Consider the following 20,073-nt stretch of genomic DNA (forward strand, 5'->3'; position numbering starts at 1 on the left):
ATGCCCTGGGCTCTTCAAGGTGTTGGTAACTGACTGACTGACTCCACAGATTCTCAGGTAGCCATTTGTGCTAATGGTTTTGTAATTTCCAGTCACCCCCTCTTTTTAGAAAGGGGACACGCTGGTCTTTGGATATGTTTTCTCTGTCCTATGCAATTTTCTCCAGTGACTTCCTCTGGCCCTGCCATGGTCATTTGTCTGCTAAGACATTTTAACATCTGTCACTAAGACCCGAAGCTGTTCATTATTTTCTCTGAAATGAATGTTTCGAATTCTTTCTAATACTAAATTGGTGGGTTTTGTTCCCTAACTCAAACTAGAATCTAAATTACCATCACACACACACACACACACACACACACACACACACACACACACGGCATCATTACATATCAATAACCAGTTCTCAATTTTATTTCTGTTTTAATTTTATTATGTTTTATTTATTTAACTTTTCAGAGGACAACTTGTATGAGGTTAGTTCTATTCTTCTGTCTTACAGATCCTAAGGCTCGAACTCAGCACACCAGGCTTAGCAGTGAGTGCCTTTACCCACTGAAACCATCTCACCAGCTCCCAGTTATATTGTTTTATGTTTTGGTCATGAGCCCAGTCTTTAATGGCTGAGCCATCTCTTCAGCCCAACCCTGCTTATATTTCTAAGAAATTAACAATAGTGTATTTCCTACTCTTGCTCTGTAGAGACCTTGCCTTTATTTCGCTGCTAACATATTTTTTATTTCCTAATTATTTTTTCTGAATATGAAAATAACAATCCTGTATTGTAGAAAATTTGTAGAATAAAGAAAAACAGGAAGAGGTAAAATGATAATTATCTAGTTCCTAACCCTTTATGTCTTTTAGATTTTCAATTCCATTTTTGAAACTTCTATTTAACTATGTGTGCTGCAGGGACTCTTGCATGTGGACGTCAGAGGACAGTCTGCTAGAATAAGTTCTCTCCTTCCACCATGCGGGTCCTGGGGTTTGAACTCTGGTCCCCAGGTTTGGCAGCAAATGCCTCTATCTGCTGGGCTGCCTCACTTGCCCAGTCCTTGTGCCTTTTACCTGGAATGCTAAACTTGTCTTTGCAGGTTTTATGGCCTTCAGCATTTCTGACTACGTCCACCAGCCCTCTGATGTGCCTTTTCTTCTGACAGTAAGTTCTTTGTGCACCAGAGTGGGCACTACCAGGCATGCTGGTCTACGGTGACAACATGCTCTCCTAAACTAGCCGCAGGCACGGGCAAAGCAGAGAGAGCTCAGTAGTGAGAGTGGAAGGAGCTGGGCATGAAATCCAGCCCCTCCTCCTCCTTGGCTATGCAGCCTTCACAAACATGATTCCATCCCTCACTTTCCTCATCCTTAAAATGGAAATAGTAGTTGATGTCCAGGACTCCTTGTAAATAAAAATTATAATGTGCAGAGAAAGACATTTATAAGAAATTTATAAGAAGCTGCAAACGCTAAAGAAAAGCAGAAGTAAGTCCTGCGGCTCTCTCTACCCGGTGTGCTTCGTCTTCTCCAGAACTTCACTCTCAGAAAACCTGCCTTCCTATCAGTTTCTCTTAAGCCTTCTTACAGTTAGTCATTTTATTCTACATTAGATATGTTCATAGTGAATTTGTCCAAGGTGTAATTCAACCTTTAAATCCTCACTTAATGAGTCCCTATTTGTGACTTTCTTCTGCATTTTTCTGCACTAAGAACACATCTTCCAAATATTATACCAAACATGTCACCCTGTGCTCGTGTTTTATCTTTCCAGGTATAATTGGATGAAACCCTCATAAAAGTCAATGCTGGATTAGATCTGGAAGCCTGTGGGATCTAACAGCACCTACAGACTTCATCTATGAGACAATTGAGCATCACCCCTCCATCCCCCAAACTGGCTCCGATTAAAGCTGGTGCCAGGTGAGGAGCAGAGGTGGCCATGGTCACTAGGGCTCATGGAAGACTCGCTCTCACCAAGGCCTGCTCGAAGTGAAATAAGCAGAATTGCTGATGAACCAGAATGACAGAAGAGAATCCAGCACTGCAGAAAAGTGAGGCCGTCTTCCTCGGCAGCCTGGCGGTCTGAATCCTCAGGTCTTGCTCTCATCCTCTGTTTTCAGAATGTGCAATAAGAAAGGATGATGGCACTCATGGCCAAGAACGTCAGAAGCCCAAAGGGGACACAAGTGCTGGGGACACAGCACACTTCAGCCCCTGCTCATCTCCACGACAGTTACAGCAAACACATTTCTAGACGACTGCCCTGGGCATGTCCTCTGGCTGATGCGCACACTGGGAGAAAGGAGTCCGCAAACACCCAAACAAACCCTCACCATGTTTAAAGCTCATGGTGCATCTCCTTCCCTCTTTCCTCTGTCCTTGTTATGTAGGGTGGAGCACACACTATGTACCTCCTATGTCTGGGACTAAAAGTCGCCAAGAAATGTTTCCTGCAAAGCTGTAGAGAAGAGAACTTAGTGGGTGTCTCCAGCCTGACTCATGGACTCTGAGCCTGGCTCTCTCACTTATGCTAAGCAGGCTTTTAACTTCTCTAGGTGTCTAGGTAGCCTAATCTGTAAGATGCAGACACGATACTCATTTCGCATCCCTCCTGGGGTTGTTGGAAGGTTTATATCAGGTGATGTAAAGCCCCAAAACATGCCAGCAACATTGGCCAATGTGCGCAGAGCCAACCCTACGTTAGGCCCACACAGGGACACAGACTGGGTGTTGTTCCTGCCCTTCAGAAGGTGACAGGCATAGGGTGCAGACCTGAGTGGGGACTGTGGAACCCAAAGGGCATGGGGGTGGAGCAGGAAGACCTGGAGCAGAGGATCATGAAGATGGACTAGGCATAAACCACGCGAGGTGAGATGAGGGGACACCAAACACAGAGTGACAAGCTGGGAGGCGAGGCTGCCTTTCAGAGTATCCTCGGCTTCTGTCACCAATGCCATCTCTGCTCTTCTTGGATCATGTAAAGATGAAAGATAAGCCTGGGGAAAAAGTTCCATACATAAAGCTGGAAAGATTAGTCTTGCCCTTCTTTCTGACAAGCATTTATCTAGTTTTCTAGATAAATACTGTGAAAGAGAACCTGGGAAGAAGACGCCGACCAAAGATTAAGAAGCTCGGGTCACAATGCCTGGGTGTCGCTGCTCTGTGTTCGGAATGTCAGTTTCTTCCCCAATGCAGCCTTTCTCCCCTGCTGAATGCGTTCTGTTCTCTAGTCCACTGGGAGTGGATGTAGCACATGGAATGCCCCAGGGTGCATCAAAAACTCAGAGCAGGACACAGTTCTTAATAATGATATTGCCATGTATAGATATTGAGCCTACGGTTTGAAAGGATTTTTACATTTTTCTCATTTGATCTACGATACAATTCCATGCCCTAAAGATGTCATTTTACAGACACAGCAGCAAGTTTTGTGAGGTTACAAAGCTTGCCAGAATCACACACACCAGCCTGGTGGGGCCCAGTGGGACCTGGTCCCAATAATAAAATTTACACTTGTGGCAGAAGCCAACATGGAAGTGATATCCCCCGGCTGTCATTCTCTGGTTCTAACTTGACTCTCCACTAGAAGTAGAAGTTTGACATGGGCTTCAGAATAGAAAGATGTACATGAAAATGAACAGTCTTTAATATGTCCATGATTAAAGGAGCAGGGAGAAGAGGACGACTCCATGCTGGGGAAATTGAAGTCTTTAAGTCAGAATAGAGTATATTTACAGAATGTAAAGAGACTAAAATCGGTCTGCCCAAGCCTATTTGTATATGAAAGAAGACAGTGCACTGACCGACCAGACCATGAATGTCTCACTTTCATCCCTTATCAAATTAAATTAAGGTCCAGAAATTGGCTATTTTGGAGGAATGCTTGTTTTCGTTTTAAAAACAACTTTGCCTTTTGCCAAGAGTGAAGCCTAAAGATGGAAATTCTAAAAGAGATTTGCTTCCGATGGGATGTCAAAGTTCGTCATGGTAGAGGTTTGGGGAGATAGCTCAGCTATGTGCTTACCTCTCAGTTGCAGGGAGCTGAGTTTGAATTCCTAGCACCCACAGAAATCTGTAATCACACTCCAATTACGGGTGGAGACGGGAGGATCCTAGAACTTGCAGGGCAGCCAGTCCGGCTGAGTCTGTGAGCTGCAGGGTCAGTGAGAGACCCTGTCTAAACAGTAAAGCACAGAGAGACTATGACACTCTGACCACCACGGGTGTGTGTAGACACACATGAACACACACACACATACACGCACACACAGAGTCTATCATGCTAATGAGTTCCTCTGCATGCCACATCGTCCTGTATTATCACACAACAGAAGCTGTCTGTAATTTAAGTGCCAGGGGTTAGTTAAACTCAGGAGACGTAATTTGGAAATTTGGCTGCAGCTTACATCTGGGTATGCCCTAACTCTCTAATCCTCATTTTGTTTGTCTAAGGAGCCCAAATAATAACACTGGCCTTAGAATGAGGATTAAATGAGATGAGCCAGGTCCACAGAACTCATGATATTATGGCACACCACGAGTATCTTTGGCCAACTCAAAACCCCAGCTCCATAGGGAGCTGTCTCAAGAGAAGATATGGTAAGACCTTGTGTGACTGCCATATTTGGGCAGACAGCTGTAATTCTCAATCCTTCGTTCCTCTACAAACACCCTAACATTTCTAGCTACCTAATTCCAGAACCTTCTCAGTCCTTTTCCTCTAACATCTGTCTCAATAACATCGAGGCAAGCTCCATCACTATCATAGGCTCCCTGCTATGGTCACGGAAAGATCACTTGTGAATCTCGGTGCCAGCTTTCATCCGGAAGCCAAAGAATCTTCGTAAACAAGTACAGGATAAAGAGGAGAGGCCGTAAACCTGAGTGACAATGATCCCATAAGTTCTAGAAACTCCAGGGTTGGAAAAGGTGACAGTGTTGGGGACAGCAATGAAAACCCCTGAAGAAGTTTGTTCCCAGAGCCGTCTCAGAAAGAGTGAGGCAAACTGAAAAGGAGTCTGGGGTCAAACAACTCAAGAAAGTTTATTTCTTCTAAGGGAGACCAAGAAAGGCTTCATGGTGGATACTCCCTTTGAGGTGGAGCTGGAGGAAGGATTTAAAGAACACAGTTAAACTTGGCATGGCTTTTGAAAGCATCTGGACTATATCCCAGCGAAGTGGAGGAGTAGAGGAGGAGGCTCATCCCATCAGCATTGAAGAGGGGGGATTGGGGGAGGGGTGCATCCCTTCAGCATTGACGTGAGGGGGCTGGAGAAGGGGTGCATCCCTTTAGCATTGAAGTGGGGGGACTGGGGTAGGGGTGCATCCCTTTAGCATTGAAGTGGGGAGCTGGTGGAGGGGTGCATCCCTTCAGCATAAGCTGTATCTAACTAAGCACTCAGCTTCAGCCCATCCCACTTAAAGCAGCTAGATGTACTTAGATGGCAAAGAAACAATGCAGAGTGGATGTCGGCTCGGCGCCGCCATCAGCAATGCCATCTTTACCACCTTTTCCAAGTTCTAGCCATGCACAAATATTCTGTCCTGAGCACCGAGGACACAAAGTGACATTGAACACAAATCCCCTGTCATCATGGCGTAGGCAGTAGGCAGGGTAACAACGGTCTCACAAACAAAATTAATTTCACTTCCCCATATCAGCTCTACGTGTTCCCTTTGTCAAACACCCGAATGGGCCACCGAATCAAGGAATGTCACGAATGTGCACATGTATTTACCCAGGGTAGTTTCTTTGAACCCCATCTTGGAAAAAGTCAGGATTTTGACAGTGACAAAATCTTCAAAGTACTGACATTTTCTCCATGCCCCCAGAAAGTTGCGAGCATTCCCGGGGTGGCAAGAGCCGCAAACCATGAGCATCCACTTTGGCCCTACAGAACTCACAGGAAGGAGACCTTGAACCACATAGTAGCCGATGCCAGGACTAGGGCTGCAGTGTCTTCAGGTTCAGGATGCTCTGCCTATGAAAGGCCACCCGGCAGAGGTTTGACATCCGGACTTTGACTGGTTTACCCCTGAATATTTCGTGCCCCCTGAACACCAGTAGCGTTCCCATCTTTCTTCTCTCCTCCCCTGTGGCTATTAGCAGATGTCCAAAAGAGAACAATGGTTTGTCTTTGAAAAGAAAACAGACCCATAAATCTGGATTCTGTTCTTGCCACTGTGCATTTAGCTTCACATTTATTTAAGAACAGGGAAGGGAGGAAGCCGAAGAGGAAGGATGCAAGAAAACTATTAGCCCAGCCAGCCTAATAATCGGTGATTAAAGTTACAGTCAGAAAAGAGCGACGTCTTAATGCCTCCTACCCTCTGCCTTCCCTCCGTGCCTTTAATATCCCAGTTCAGGCACAGGGAGGGAGGGCCACGGGGCCTAGTGAATTCCAACTGCTCGGGATAATTGCACCATTCAGGGCCCTCACCAGTCAATCAGGGGCTGCTTACCCAGCCCCATTTATTAATAGTTTTCCTGCATGTACAGTGGTACAAAGGAGTGAAATGAGGCTTTCTCTGAAACAAGAAATGGGGCACCCTCAATACCATCTCAGTAAAGCAGAGGATGCTAGCAGAACCCAAGGCAGCCACCCTACTTCATAGACGCACCTGTCCCAGGGTATCAGGAAAAGCGTCTGCCCTGTGCTTCCTAACCTGAAACACCCAGGCCTGTGTTGGTGTTGGGAGAGATCAGACCTGGGGTCAATGGAGCACTGTCCTTAATCCAACCAAGGTTTCTCCCTCTGGGAGCACTCTGTACATTCAATGACTTCAGATCCCAGACTCCGGGACCCTCTCCCGGTTACACAACAGGATCTAACTGTAAAATTAAAATGCTAGATTGTGTCATGAGGAGAGATGCTTGTCAGTCATCAAATATGGCCCCTCATGCAGCCTTAGGGGCACATCTCTGTCACAAGTGTGAGGCCAGCCTATGCTACACAGTGAGTGTGAGGCCAGCCTATGCTACACACACAGTGAGTGTGAGTCCAGCCTATGCTACACAGTGAGTGTGAGGCTGTCCTGCTCTACACAGTGAGACTGCATATAAAATAAAACAAAATAAGATGGTAACACATTAGATTCCCCTAAGAGACATTTAAGAATAGCTACTGCTTCAATTCTGAGATATGTTTATGCAAGTGTGTGTGTGTGTGTGTGTGTGTGTGTGTGCGCGTGTGTGTGCATGCATGTACTCTTGGGTGTATATAGAAGTGAGGGAACAATTTCAGATGTCATTTCTTATACATGGTTCATCCTGTTTTTCAAGGAAAGGTCTTTATATGGCTTTGACCATGCAGGTTAGGCTGGCTGGCCAGTGAGCCCCAGGACTTCACTTGTCCGTGTCTCCCCGGTGCTGGAATTACAAGCACACACTGACATTTCCAGCTGTGTTTTTATTCCTTGAGCTCTGGGGCTCAAGCTCAGGATCTCAGACTTTGGCGGCTGAGCCATCTCCCCAGCCCCTCCCTGAGAGTTTTAACTTAGCAGTGTAGGGTTGGACCTGTGCATCTTTTTGAGATGTTGAGCTTTTAAAACTTGCTTTCTTTTACACTCTGCTGCTGAACCGAGGTGAAGGAGAGCTGCATTACACCATTGCCTTAGAGAAAACCAAGGCCCTGAGTCAAAGCTCTGCACACAGTCATGAAGCAAAGAGCAGCACACATCCTAATGCAAACTTCCACGCCCCGAGACCACTTCCCTTCCATCACCAACTGACAATGGAAACGGAACCTTACAAACATTCCTGACACATAGAGGGAGCCCTGAGTTCTGAAGACTTGGCCTACAGTGAGCGCCCATCACTGGCTAACTCAAGGGACACCCGTTCCGAGGTGACCAGTGGAGAAGAACTGCGCAGGCGGTGAGGCACAAAAATAAGATTCAGTGGGCAGACCCATGGTTTCCCCCATGTTGCTAACCTTGGGACCGCATTGGTGTTTTAAAATGATAATTGGTTGTGGGAGAGGGACATGAAACAAATACAGGGGTGCCTACCAGCATCATGTGTGTGTCGTCTCCCCCCACCCCCATAGCATGCACACACACACATACACACATACACAAATCATATGCATCACTGTATGTGAATTTTATCATTTTAACGTATTGCACATTTGATGCATTTGGTGATTTGGGCTACTGTCCAGAATAGGTAGTCACTGCACAAGCATCAAATGTACATAGGTATGTGGAGTGGGGGTGGGGGAGGGGTATGAGGGCTTTCTGATCTCTGACCAAGATGCTGTAGGGGTGTGAATAGACCATGGCATCCGAGAATGGGAACCTTGCTTTAGAAAGTCTGGTCGCTTTCACAGAGAATAAGCTGTGGGGGGAAGGATTAAACACACCACATAAACCACAGGAATAGTTCTCCCCATTTTGTTAATAATGTAGCGCTTTTAAACAACATTATTTCACGAAGTCCTGCAACTCCAAAGAAACCAGACCTAATTTCCTAAGATAACACAACCAGTCAAAGTCATGAGCAAGTCTCCATAAAGACAAAGGAGAACTTGAAAACTTGATATTTCTTTCTGGAAGAGACATAGATTATGAATTATGAATGGTTGAGCCAGTGAACAGAGACCCAGAGAAGAATGTGAACCGGGGGAAAGGGCCAGAGTAAAGGAATCGGACACACATTGTCCTCGTCACTCTGTCCTCGGGCGATCTCCTCTCCCTTAAACACCCATCCCCAAGGGAGAACAAGTCTACCGTTCCACAGGTCCAGTCTGGACTCCGCTCTGCTCCACTCTCCCGTGCCCAGGGAAGGAGCAGTTTTATTACTGCTTCTCCTGCCCTGCCCCTCCAGTCACCTTCGAACGTGTGCCCTTTAGGTCAGCCCATTTATCCTCCCCGTATCTTCATGCCCACAGTATTCTTTATAGGCAATGGACGTTTTAAAAGTTTCCAAGCTGAAAGCTAATCCTGGTGGCAACTGTCTGTAGCACCAGCCGTTCGGGAGGTTAAAGGGGGAAGATCATAAGTTGAAAGCTATGGTAGGGTACAAAATGAGTTCAAGGCCAGCCTAAGTACGTGCTCTCAAAAGAAGTGGGTTTTTTATGGGTAAGGGAGATATGGGATGTATACAGTGATAATTACCTCACATACACAATGCCCTAGGTTCAATTCCCAATACTGGAAAGATAAAAATCAAATCTTCAGATAGAGCTTCATAATAAGCTTGTCCTAATAAAATGAATACACTTCACCAAGTATAGAGATTGGGTGAGAGTAAGAAAGGTAGCAGAATGTGGGAGACGCAAGCCGATGAAAAAATAATTTAGGAACCATCCATTCAAATTCATCTTCCTTTAAGCACCCATGCTACATCTTAAGCAAGAGGCGACCAAGATGTCTCTTACAGTTCCTACACTCAGGCATCAAACAGAGCAAAATTTTCTACAGTATCAGGATATTCCAGTAAATGTGTTGTGAGGTTCCTGGGAATAACGGGCCCCTCTGTTCTCATTGCCCTTCTGTTAGAGAAGGCAGCTAGTGGGTGAATGGTGCAGCCTTCTACCTCAATACTCGAGAAACGCATGGGGCCGGGCCGGTCCTTCATTCCAAGTAGCCAGGCCTGGGCTGGGATCCAGCTCTCTCCTTGGACACAAATCAGCTAACAGCTGTCCCTTTCTTTGTAATGGCCATCAATAAAGTTAGTTGCAATCCAGTGGTCTAAAATGAAAACTCCATCATTTGCTCATTCTAGAGGCAGGTCTAACAAATCGGGTGAGGAGTCATTAACTATAGACTCACCAAAGCAGCAATTAGAGAGCCTTAGCCCTCGCTCTCCCCTGGTCACTTGTGATCAGAGAGTCGTAGCTGGAGAAGCAGCACACTCCTGTGCTGGTCGTCAGGGATTCAAGACACAGAGGATCTGTGTCTACGCCAGTGGTCCTACACCGACGCATGCTCCTTAAATGACCTTTCCCTCCTCGCCTCCAAAACTCCTGCTTATCCTTCAGGAAAGATTTCAACTATAAACCCTTCTATGAATCCCTTGCGCTTCACCCCAGCCCACTCTCGCCTTTAAAGGTCTTAAGCTCATGCTGTGTCCTTCGAGACCTCCAGGATATAGGTTATCTGCTATGAGAGGACGCAGAGCTGATTCCGTTTCCACCGCTTGATTCATATTGGCCTTTTATCAAGTGTTTATTGAATAAGTGAATAAGAGCAAAAATCATGAAGATACATTAAATTAAAAGTCAACAGCAGTGTGGGGGAGAAGGGAGAAATGAGTGTTAATAAAGACAAACTAAGAAGTGGAGAAAATGAGAAGACAGCCCCGACCAGAAAACATACACCACGGTCTACATGGATAGAAGAAGTATAAACAAAAAATATAAGAAGCAAGTAAAATTAAACATATAGTTGTTTTCTTATTAAATAAAAAAAAAGCAAAGATGCTGTAGGGCCAGAAAAGTAGAGAGAGATTCAATATTCACCATGATGGCGTTCAGACGTACAGATGGTGTGGCCCTAAGCCTGTCATACAAGAACTCTGACGTGATAAACTCAGAATATCAGGCCTCTCCCACAGACCTATCGAGCAGAGTGTGTATTTTTGTAGCACCCCGTGTGACTTCTAGATGCAGTAAAGTGTGAGAAGTAACGATGGAGCCATCTGAAGTCCACAGACAACGGCCACCTCTCCTTGCGATCGATGGTGTATTGCAGGACCGATAGTGTGCGGCCTCTCCCTGCGCACTCTCCTGAGGTTTTTCCAGGTTTCTGTCATATGCCTGTCTCCGCACTGAGTACAAACGATTCCAAGATGAAAATACACAACTCTCCCTGCCCTTGAAGAGCTCGTGAACTTCTTAGAAAAGGAACAGGGCAAAGGTGCCTTCCGAGCCTCAAATACGTGCTAGTAAACACAGAAAGGACAAACAATCACAGTGCTTGGGGCCGCTGTGGTAACTGCTCCAAGGGGACAGCACAAACATTAGGTTTCTCCCCTGCCAGCCTCAGCTGATGGGGACTTGAAAGTGACAAGAAGGAAATAAGATACTAGAACACAAAGCAAAGAAGAACGGCCCCGGAACTCACATCTCTCTGGTCTACAAACCTCGAAAAGTTCATCCGCCCAGTGGATGGGAGGAACAGTCACAGACAGGCAGCTGGAGTTGCATCTAATTGCATCCAGACCTCAGGAACCCACCTCCTCTGAGTTCTGCGTGCTCCCTCTACTGACTGCATTCTGTTCTTCTCATCTTCCCATCTGGAAGATAATGCCAATTCAACCACTAATCTCCTCTCCCTGGAGCTTTCCTCCATGGCTATGAAGAGGAGAGGCGCTTTAATAAACGTAAACAATTCATTACACCAGCAACTCTTCCGATCTGTATTTGTTTACAGGGGAGCGGTGCGGTAGCACCCAGTCCTGGGTAGGGTCATGGAGACTGAAAACAGAGTTCACTGAAAGGAAGTAATTCTTCAGGAGAATGTAAAATGGCAAGGAAAAGGGGGGCGATCTTAACTTCAGCAGCCTCTACTCTTGAACCCCATCAAGACACCCGAGATGAGCAGGAGGTCATTTCCCAGCTTCCTTGTTAAAGACAGAGGCCTCTCATTTGGAACACCTGCTTACAATTTACACAACGGCCAGGTCAGCCCTGGATTCCTTCTCTTCTCCGGTTCTAGATGTTAATTTGAGTTCAGGGCTTCTTCCTGTCCAACTTCCTTTCCCCCACTTCCTTCAGTGTTTCATAGTCCACGAGCATCAACTAAATGTTTGCAGTATCTTGTAATACTGGTGAAGATATTACCTTCATTTGGTTCTTGAAGAAAACATTAGAGGGAAGAAATCCTTTCCCTGGACTCATCATAGCCATACAGCAGATGGAAACACCCTTTAAAGGTGGTGCTGTGCCCAAGGATCCACTCGGTCCTGCTCCTCCCATCATGCAACAGTCACTTGGTCCTCTAGCTCTTCGTCTGTCAACCTCTATCCCTGTGTTTCTAAGATGGCCATTGACCCTCCCCATACCCGGATGGATGGTGTTGAAGGTCTGACAAAATGGCCAGAGTTCTAAAATCATCTTCCTGGAGATGAAAGAAAAACTCAGGGATAAAGTAGTCCCCTGCTGTTCACCCTCCCTCCAGAAGAAGCCACTCTTCCTAGCCAGCCTTTGCAAACCCAGTACCTGGTATGCAAAGTTGCAACTAAAGGAATTCTCTCTCCTCCTCTGCCTCCTCTCCTGTCACTTTCACTCCTTACTTTTTCTGCCTACCTACATCCACCCCTGACAAAGATCACACAGCCAAGAATCTGCACATGGGCAAGCTTCCTAGAGCGGGAACCAACAAGAGAGAGAAATTAAGCCAGTCAGCGGCACGCCCTACTTCTTTCCCTGCACACTGGCATCTGCCATGCCCTTCTGTTCCCTGGTCCATCATGCACCACCATACCTGGAACCCAGAACTAGAACCACAAGTGGTTCTACTCCTGTTAAAGCCACATCCTTGGTCTTGCGTTCCTGAGTCGTCATGGTCTATTAATTTTTCCTTCGTTACCGACCACAGGCTCTTTGATTGCAAGTCAACTCGTCCTTCTTCCCAACAGCAGTGTCGCTACGTCCCTTGCCACCCACGCCACAAGAGTGATGCCAAAAGGCAAGAAGACAAAGAACCCAGTCAGCTCTTTATGATGGGAAGGGAAGAGAGCCAGAACAATGACCCCAGGAAGACCCAGAATGTCACTGAACCACAGTCATGGGCACTGCTCACAATGATGGGACTCACAGATTCCTCACCAGAGTCCCCAAAATGGCTTTGAGTTCCAAGTAACCTCGGGCCACCTGTGGCAGTGCTTCCTTGACCCCTAGCGAGTCTTTTCCACCTCTCAATTCTCTCTAGCTTTCTCTTCCTCAACACTCCACCATTTTAACCTCTTCTCCTTTGCCTAGTGCCTGGGCCAGGGCCAACCGTGACAGTTTGGAACTTGGCTTCACCTTATTGACGTGCATGATGAAGGAATTGGCTGTGACCCTGCCCAAACCCCCTATTGATCTTATCACCAGGGAACATTCCCAAGACCTACTCCATTTCAGAGCACTGCCACAGGCAACCAGGATGCCAAAGAAGCTGTGTGCCCCGCCGACACCCGCCTCTCTTTGTCCGTCCGTGCATCCGAACCCTGGGCACATTGAGCTCATGTCCTTACCCATTCCTCTCTTTTATTTTGAAGTGAAATGAAGAGTTCATCCTCCCACTTGGAAGGATGAGACATAGACAGGGAACCAGCTCAGGTGTCTCTAAGGTGAGCACACACCAGATAACCTCAGCTATTTGTAGACGTGGTGAGAACAGGGTTCAGACTGGGATCCCACCCTCTCCCTCGCCTTACACCATGGTTACAGATTAGTGTTCCAGCAATGAGAGCTCAGAGAATGAGGCCTAGGGGAGAGGAACCGTAGATTTAGAAAGCATCCTTATCCATCTTTAACTGGACAATAAAGAGCTATCGCCTACTGTCATTTGGAGTGACTGCCAAGGACTTTCCACTACTTCCCATACAACCCTTTAGTATTTTTAGATTGTTTTTAAAGGATGATTATTTTTTGAAATGACTTGGTAGAGGGTCAGGGGATGTATTTGGAGGAGGACTACTGAATGTCCATGGCTCAACTCCATATTTTTGAAGACCTTTTCCCAGCCTCACTCCCACCTGAGACTGTCTTTGGAGTTTGGAAGGTATGTGGTCATTGTGGAAAGGTGGTGAGCAGCCAGACCCCCATCTTGGCCCTCAAGCCCGGGATGATCTGATTTTCTCAAGAGTTGTCTTGGCTCGCTTGAGTGACCAGCAGAAGGGCTGTTAGCTAAGCTGCTTCCATTGCTCCTGCTCTTTCTCTTGTCAAATGCTGCCCAACAGATTGGGCATAGTTCACATATTGTCACATTTTTATAGATGTATTATATATGTGATACATATTTCACATGTAGGACCATCTCAAATATTGCTAGAACGGATGAGAGGATAAAAATGAAAATATCAAACCTATTTTTGCGGGTACAGGGCGAAGACATGCAAGCAGCACATCTCTTTGTTTAACACAAAGACTCACGTGTCGGGTTCTGCACCCCTTCCACATGCACGGCGCTTTAGAACTCTGCAAGAGAGCCATTTTGCGAGAGTGTGGAAGTAACAGTTTGCTTGGAGGATGTGTGGGTATAAATAGATGTGTGGACAGAAGGAGAAATTTACAGCTCGGAAAGAATAGCTCACGGGGAAAGATACAAATGAAAAGCAGAATGTTGACAGGATCCCTTCTTTTCCAGTTTAAGGTTGAAGTCTTCTGCCTGCAGAATCCAGGTGTTCTAAGACCAAGCCAGTCCCCCTCTGCACCTGCCCCTCTGCAATAGGGCTCCTGGGGTCTGTGAGCCTAGTGTCAACCGTCTCTTCAGACACCAAATAGCTTTCGGGGCAATAGCCCTAGTAATCCCAACCATTATGCATGCATGTATGTATGTATTTATATCTTTATGCATTTATTTATTTTTCCAGAGCATGTAAAGGTAAAGACAGGAGATAGAAAAAACAGAAATGAAGATGGCAAGGAAAAAGACTCAGCTTGGAGAAAAATATCTAGATGCCCATCAAGGTTTAACATTAGCTCTGGGTGAATAAAATGCTGTTTAAGTAAGCAAAGCATACAGGTCCTGGCTGGCTGTGTCTGCATACAGACATACACCCCTTACGCCCTCCAACATCTTGTGTGCCTGCATACACCCACCCCCACCACCTTCCCAGAAAAAAAAACAAAAAACAAAAACCTGTTTGATGACAGAAGGAAAAGAAATAACCTGGAGATTCCCTTCTTTGTCACAAAAGTCTTTTCCCCCAAAACAACATTATTTTGATAGCATGCTATTTTTTTTTCTTCCAGAAAAAAAAACCGTCTGGGGGAATGGAAAAGACAGACAAAAACGAAGCATCCCTACCCCAGGTGAGGAGAAAGAATAAAATAGAATGTGCCCTACCTTGGTTTGTAGAAGCCAAACCTCTAGGCGGACAGATTAAGGGAGAGAGCATGTTGGGAATATCCAGGGTCCTCTTCTCGCTTGCATATCCACATAAGAAAGACGGAGGATAAAGGAACGGAAGAGATTTAAAATCCAATGTAGCGTAAATTTGGTTTTAATCTTGTGTCTTGAAGAGATGCAAATTCAAAGAAAAAAATTAATGCAAAGGGGAATCTCAGGGTGTGGAAAGCAGCTCACAATGCAGAATCCAGAGTCATTATTCCATGTGCATGTGAGGTTAGTGGCCCGAATATATATATTTAAGGAGTCTTCTGGCAATTACGGTTTTTTTTTTTAATTTTTGGAGCTTTAGTAGAGAAGTCTCTGTGTGAAGAAGCTCGGGGTTGGCTCCGTCCCTCCGTGGAGCATGGTCATTCCCAAAGCGTCCCCTTCCTAAGGGGGAAAAAAGAGGAGGTCAGGGTTTGATTCGCGTGTCCCCCGGAGGGTGAGCAAAATGCATGCCGGAAATATATATATGTATATATCAAGTCGTTATAAGAAAAGGGGGGAGGAAACCCTGCATTTCCCACAGAGTGCACGCGAGAGGAATTGAAAACAGCTGGCACCCATCTATAAATAATTCAGAAAAGGTCTGCCTATACCATTCCTGGGACAGGCATGGGTGAGAGGTGGGGAAAGCCAACCTGAATGGAAGAGAGGGAAAGGGGGAAGTGGGAAGCAAGGAGGAAGGCAGGGAGAGGAGGCTCCACACAGCAGTTCACACTCACACACTCGCGCGCGCGCACACGCACACCATCCCCACTTAACTCGCCAGCGAGTGCGGCCCCCAGCCCCATCTGCAATGCTGCTGACATGTCTGGCTCGCTCTCTTCATCTCCTCCGACTGGAGAGCCTCCTCCCACCCCGGGCTCGTGCTCAATGGGTTCTGATTGTGCACCGGCCGCACACTGGGCATTTCTTGGAAGGGGCACACTGACACGCGCGTACACACGCCCCCGACGCGCACGCGCCCCCGCGCGCACTCACACTCACCCCCGTGCACACTCACGCCGCCGCCGCGCTGGTGTGCAGCGCACCGGGTTGCACCTGCAGCCAGTGGATTGGACTGGAGGGTCGCAGCGCGTGGCTCCCGCCGCGGGCACCGCTGCCCAGCCTCTCCACTAGAAGGGATTAGCCCCTCAGAAAGATCAAAGGCGGCCCTACCCCCCTTCTCTCTTCCCCAAAATATCCTTTTGTTAAAAAAAAAAATAGCCCTATCCAAATTACCAAGTGCCGGGTGCTGCTGGATCGAAACGCTGTACCCAACACCAGGTTGGTTAACGGTGCCAAGGTTTCGACCCTTTATCTGCCTGATTTCCCCAAATCCCCAAAATTGAGACTCCAAAGCGAGCATTTACGTACCGGCTCTGAGCGCCTCCGCGGTGGCAGTGTCCAGAGAGGCGAGGCGGGTGTTGAGGTTTGAGGGGTTCCCTTTCCTGCAAGGCAGGATGGATGGATCAGTCTCCGGGGTTGGGAAGTTCACTAAGACTCTTTGCAGAGCCGAAGGAACTGCATTCGGACGCCAGCCCCGCTGGATGCCGAGGATGGAGAGGCAGCCTGACCCGAGGAGCGCTTCTCCATAGAGCCAAGCCCTGAGATTTCCTAGAGGTGAAGGAGCCCAAGGAAGTGGTGCTGGAAAGGGGGTGGGGGAGGACCTTCCTTTCTCAAAAAAGAGAAGAGGGGGGTGGAGAGGCAGGAGAGCCCAGATTCCAGTTGGTGATGATGGGAGCCGGGGGAGGGGAAGCGGGCGGGGGCAAGTCAAACGTTCGGCAGCAGGAGAGGAAAAGCAGGGGAGGAGGGGGGAGAGTAAGAAAAATGGGTATTAATCACCGGCGACGCTGGGAGGGCGGGGACATCAAAGGTCTTGGTCTTGATTTGGGTCTCACACTCAGGAACGTGCCACACAGGCGCGCGCTCGCGCGCGCACACAAACACACACACACACCCTACCTCTCACACTCGGGCTCAGGAGGAGAAACCTAAGAGGCAGGGTGTGTGTGCACGCGCGTCCTCTTGCTCACCACCCCCCACCCCTCCCCACCCCCAAACCCCCTCCATCACCCCCTCACTCCTACTGCTAAGACTCTCTTGGCTGAGGCTGCTTCTCACGTCATGAGCTGGGGGAAGTGGGGTAGCAAGGGGGTGGGAAAAGCTTATCCCGAGTCCGTGGCGCCTCCTCCTGGCCGCGGCGAGGAATAGCAGCGATGTAGGGCGGCTTAGGGGTGAGGGGACGAGGTGGCCCCCATGGACCACCGCTCAGAGCTGCGCGAAAAGCTCAAAGGCGGCACCGTAGACGGACATTGAACACACACACCCCCCCCCCCCCCGGACGTGCGGTCTGGGTGCTGGGTGCAACTAGAAGGCTGAATTCTTGCCTTCAGGGAGCTTAAGGTCTGTCTTAGTGCAGGAAGATAAAGGAAAACAATAGGGAACCAGGTGAATGTGATTAAAGGCTGAATTGTACGTGTGTGTGTGTGTGTGTGTGTGTGTGTGTGTGTGTGTGTGTGTGATTTTTCTGGCTGCTCGGGAAGATTTGAGGACTTTGGGGTTCTTTTTTGAAGTATATGGCGTATTTTTAAAGATCATGAGAAATGATGATAGACAAACGAATAATCCCCATACAAAATTATTTTTTAGCGCTGACAAACCCAGCTTCTCAAAAAAGGAAAACAGCATCCATTTCTCTCCCTCTGCTTAAGTTGCTTTATGTTTCGGGGGTCCTCGTGACCACTTGTAGTGTTATTTATTTTTCAATATTACTATTCTTGTAGGTGCATCCTTCTTGTCCTCACCCATTGTCGCTTCTTCAATGATCCAGAATATGAGGGTAGGGTGAACTTTATAGCGGTGAGACAATGGGCTTCACAACCCACAGGAAACAGTGCTGTGTGGGGAGCAACCAGGGACCTCTGGTCCCTAGAGCAGACAGCATAAGGAAGACCTGAGGCCAGATCTCAACAGCGATGCTGTCCTGCTCCCTGGACTTTCAGGCTTGCTCTCGGAATGTGATGTTATTAAAACATGAGAATGGAAAAAAAATATATACCGCGTGTTCACAAGCCAATTACTCTCCCTGTGACCGTTTTGATTCCTTCCCAAGACAGGGTGTTCGGCTACCCTTTGGACAGCTGTGGAAGGTTCCGCTGGCAGCACCCAGCAGTGGTCGCAAGCTCTCTCTGGGCACCTTGCTAGCAGCTGGAAGAAAGTCCAGATGCCCAAAGCCAGTTCCCAGTGGGCCCTTCAGAAGCACTCCGTCCTGGGTCTTCCAGAAATGGTCATCTCCTTCAGAATGGGATCCACGCCTTCGCAAGCACTCCTGCGAGCTGTCAATCGATTTTCTAAATTTCCTTTTCTTTTGCTTGTCACCTCCTCGGCCACCTCCTCTTCCCATCCTCCTTTCTACAAACTGCATCTTGCTCTCTTGTGTTTTCATTCTCCTCTTTGCCCAAACCCAACATTTTCATTTCAGCCTGTCCACGTTTGCTAGCAGAGAGCAAAGAAAGAACTCACAGACCCCTTGCCTCCAATGCAGCCTACTCTCTCCTTTGGGAGTCTAATTCAAGGTCTAACCTCCTCCGGGCATGCTTTTTAGTGACCTAAGCCTAAATTGATTTCTGTAACCATTTCCGGGATTTGCGAGTGAGAGGGGACATTTGCCCAACATCACACTCTGATTCTACCTGCCGCGTGTAGAGATGTGAGGACAGTTGACTCCGTGACTGAGAGATACACCTTGCCTGTATCATCCAGGTATGTAACATATTACTCGTACCACACACTGGGTGAAGAACTGGCTAGCCAGAAAGAAAAATAATAGCCCTATAGCCATTTGCGTTGAGCCATGCAATATTATTGGCAATTCCATCATGACACTCTCAATCACATGAAGTAACCATATTGACCTATAATAAAAAGACGATTTCATGAGGCTCACCTTAGAATTGTATTCTTTGGTATATTTCCTGTCTTCCCAACGAGTTGCTTAGTTCCTTTTTTAAAAAATAAATTGTTCTGAGAATTTCTTACTGTACTTTATAACATTTCCAGCCCTCCTTGTCGCTTGGTTCCTTAATGTGTAGGCTTATTTAGAAAATTAGGGATTTTCTGAGGTCACTTTCCTACGTGGCTTTTCTGATGCTAGGACTAAGTCACCCTAGAAACCAAGGGAAAGGAGCTATCCCTTCTCCAAAGTGTCCATTCGCCGGAACCAAGGGTTAATTCCCTTTCACTCCCAGCCTTCCTAGAAGCCACTTCTGTTTCTTTCCTTTCAGAACTTGGTTGAACTCAAGGCCCTGCACTTGCGGAGAAAACGCTCCACTACTGAGCTATATCCCAAGCCCCCTTCCTACTTTTATTTTGAGACAGCCTCAGGATGTCACCCAGGCTGCACCACAGGTAGCCCAGAAAACCTCGAACTTGAAATTGCCCCACCTTGGCCTCCTGAGGAACTGGAATCCCACACCTGAGCCACCCAGCCAGGCTTCTACCATCCACAAACTTCTCCAAAAACTACCTTGGGACCACTCAGACGCGGGAATTTGTAATGTTATTTTCCCTGCTTTGCAAGGAAGACATTTGCTTCCTCCTATTCTGCCTACAAGGCAGGCAATATCTCCAGGAGAAAATGGGGGATTGCACTTTGGAGCATTGTGTATTGAGGAAAATCTCTTGCCTCGGGCTGCTAAGGACGTAGTTGAATGTATTCTGCCAGCTGACTGGACTCAAAGAGAGGGTTGCAGAAATGCTGCAAACACTTGTCCTTCAGCTAATGGGCAGACATAAAGCCCATACCTTGCAGGACTATGTGTGTGTGTGTGTGTGTGTGTGTGTGTATGTATGTATGTATGCATGTATGTGTGTATGTATGTATGCATATATATATACACACATATATACACATGTAGATATGGCGATGGCCTTCAGATCAAACACTGGTGACAAGAGTCAAACCTGGAGCTTATAAAATTTAGGATGCCTGTTTAAGAGAAAGAATTTTTAAAAAAAAATGTTGTGAAAGTGAATACTTAAAATGTG

The 20,073-nt window shown here is 47.1% G+C and overlaps 1 protein-coding gene and 1 long non-coding RNA gene across 4 annotated transcripts in view; one reads left to right on the forward strand and one right to left on the reverse strand.

Annotated features, from left to right (window-relative positions):
- Positions 1 to 16,531, reverse strand: part of Grin2b (glutamate ionotropic receptor NMDA type subunit 2B) — a 461,714-nt gene extending 445,183 nt beyond the window's left edge. Inside the window, exons 1-2 of one of the 2 annotated variants that reach the window (XM_041632687.1) lie at positions 16,402 to 16,531; positions 14,998 to 15,432 (exon numbers count right to left, since the gene is read on the reverse strand). The gene's annotated coding sequence lies outside the window, so the exon portion shown is untranslated. Of the gene's footprint in view, positions 1 to 14,997; positions 15,433 to 16,032; positions 16,149 to 16,401 lie in introns of those variants that run through there. The other variant, XM_041632695.1, reaches the window with a different exon arrangement.
- On the forward strand, positions 16,107 to 19,749 carry LOC121433993. Of its 2 annotated transcripts, none has more exons than XR_005972383.1 (3): positions 16,107 to 16,311; positions 16,538 to 16,647; positions 18,144 to 18,935. It is a non-coding gene; the product is annotated as an uncharacterized LOC121433993 (long non-coding RNA). The 2 variants fall into 2 exon arrangements; XR_005972384.1 differs by lacking the exon at positions 16,107 to 16,311 and adding an exon at positions 19,311 to 19,749 and having other exon boundaries at positions 16,539 to 16,647; positions 18,144 to 18,789.
- Positions 19,750 to 20,073: the final 324 nt, after the last annotated feature.

This window comes from Microtus oregoni, unplaced genomic scaffold, assembly GCF_018167655.1.
Source record: "Microtus oregoni isolate MIOR12 unplaced genomic scaffold, Mior012 000002F_ref0000024, whole genome shotgun sequence".
Taxonomy (NCBI): domain Eukaryota; kingdom Metazoa; phylum Chordata; class Mammalia; order Rodentia; family Cricetidae; genus Microtus; species Microtus oregoni.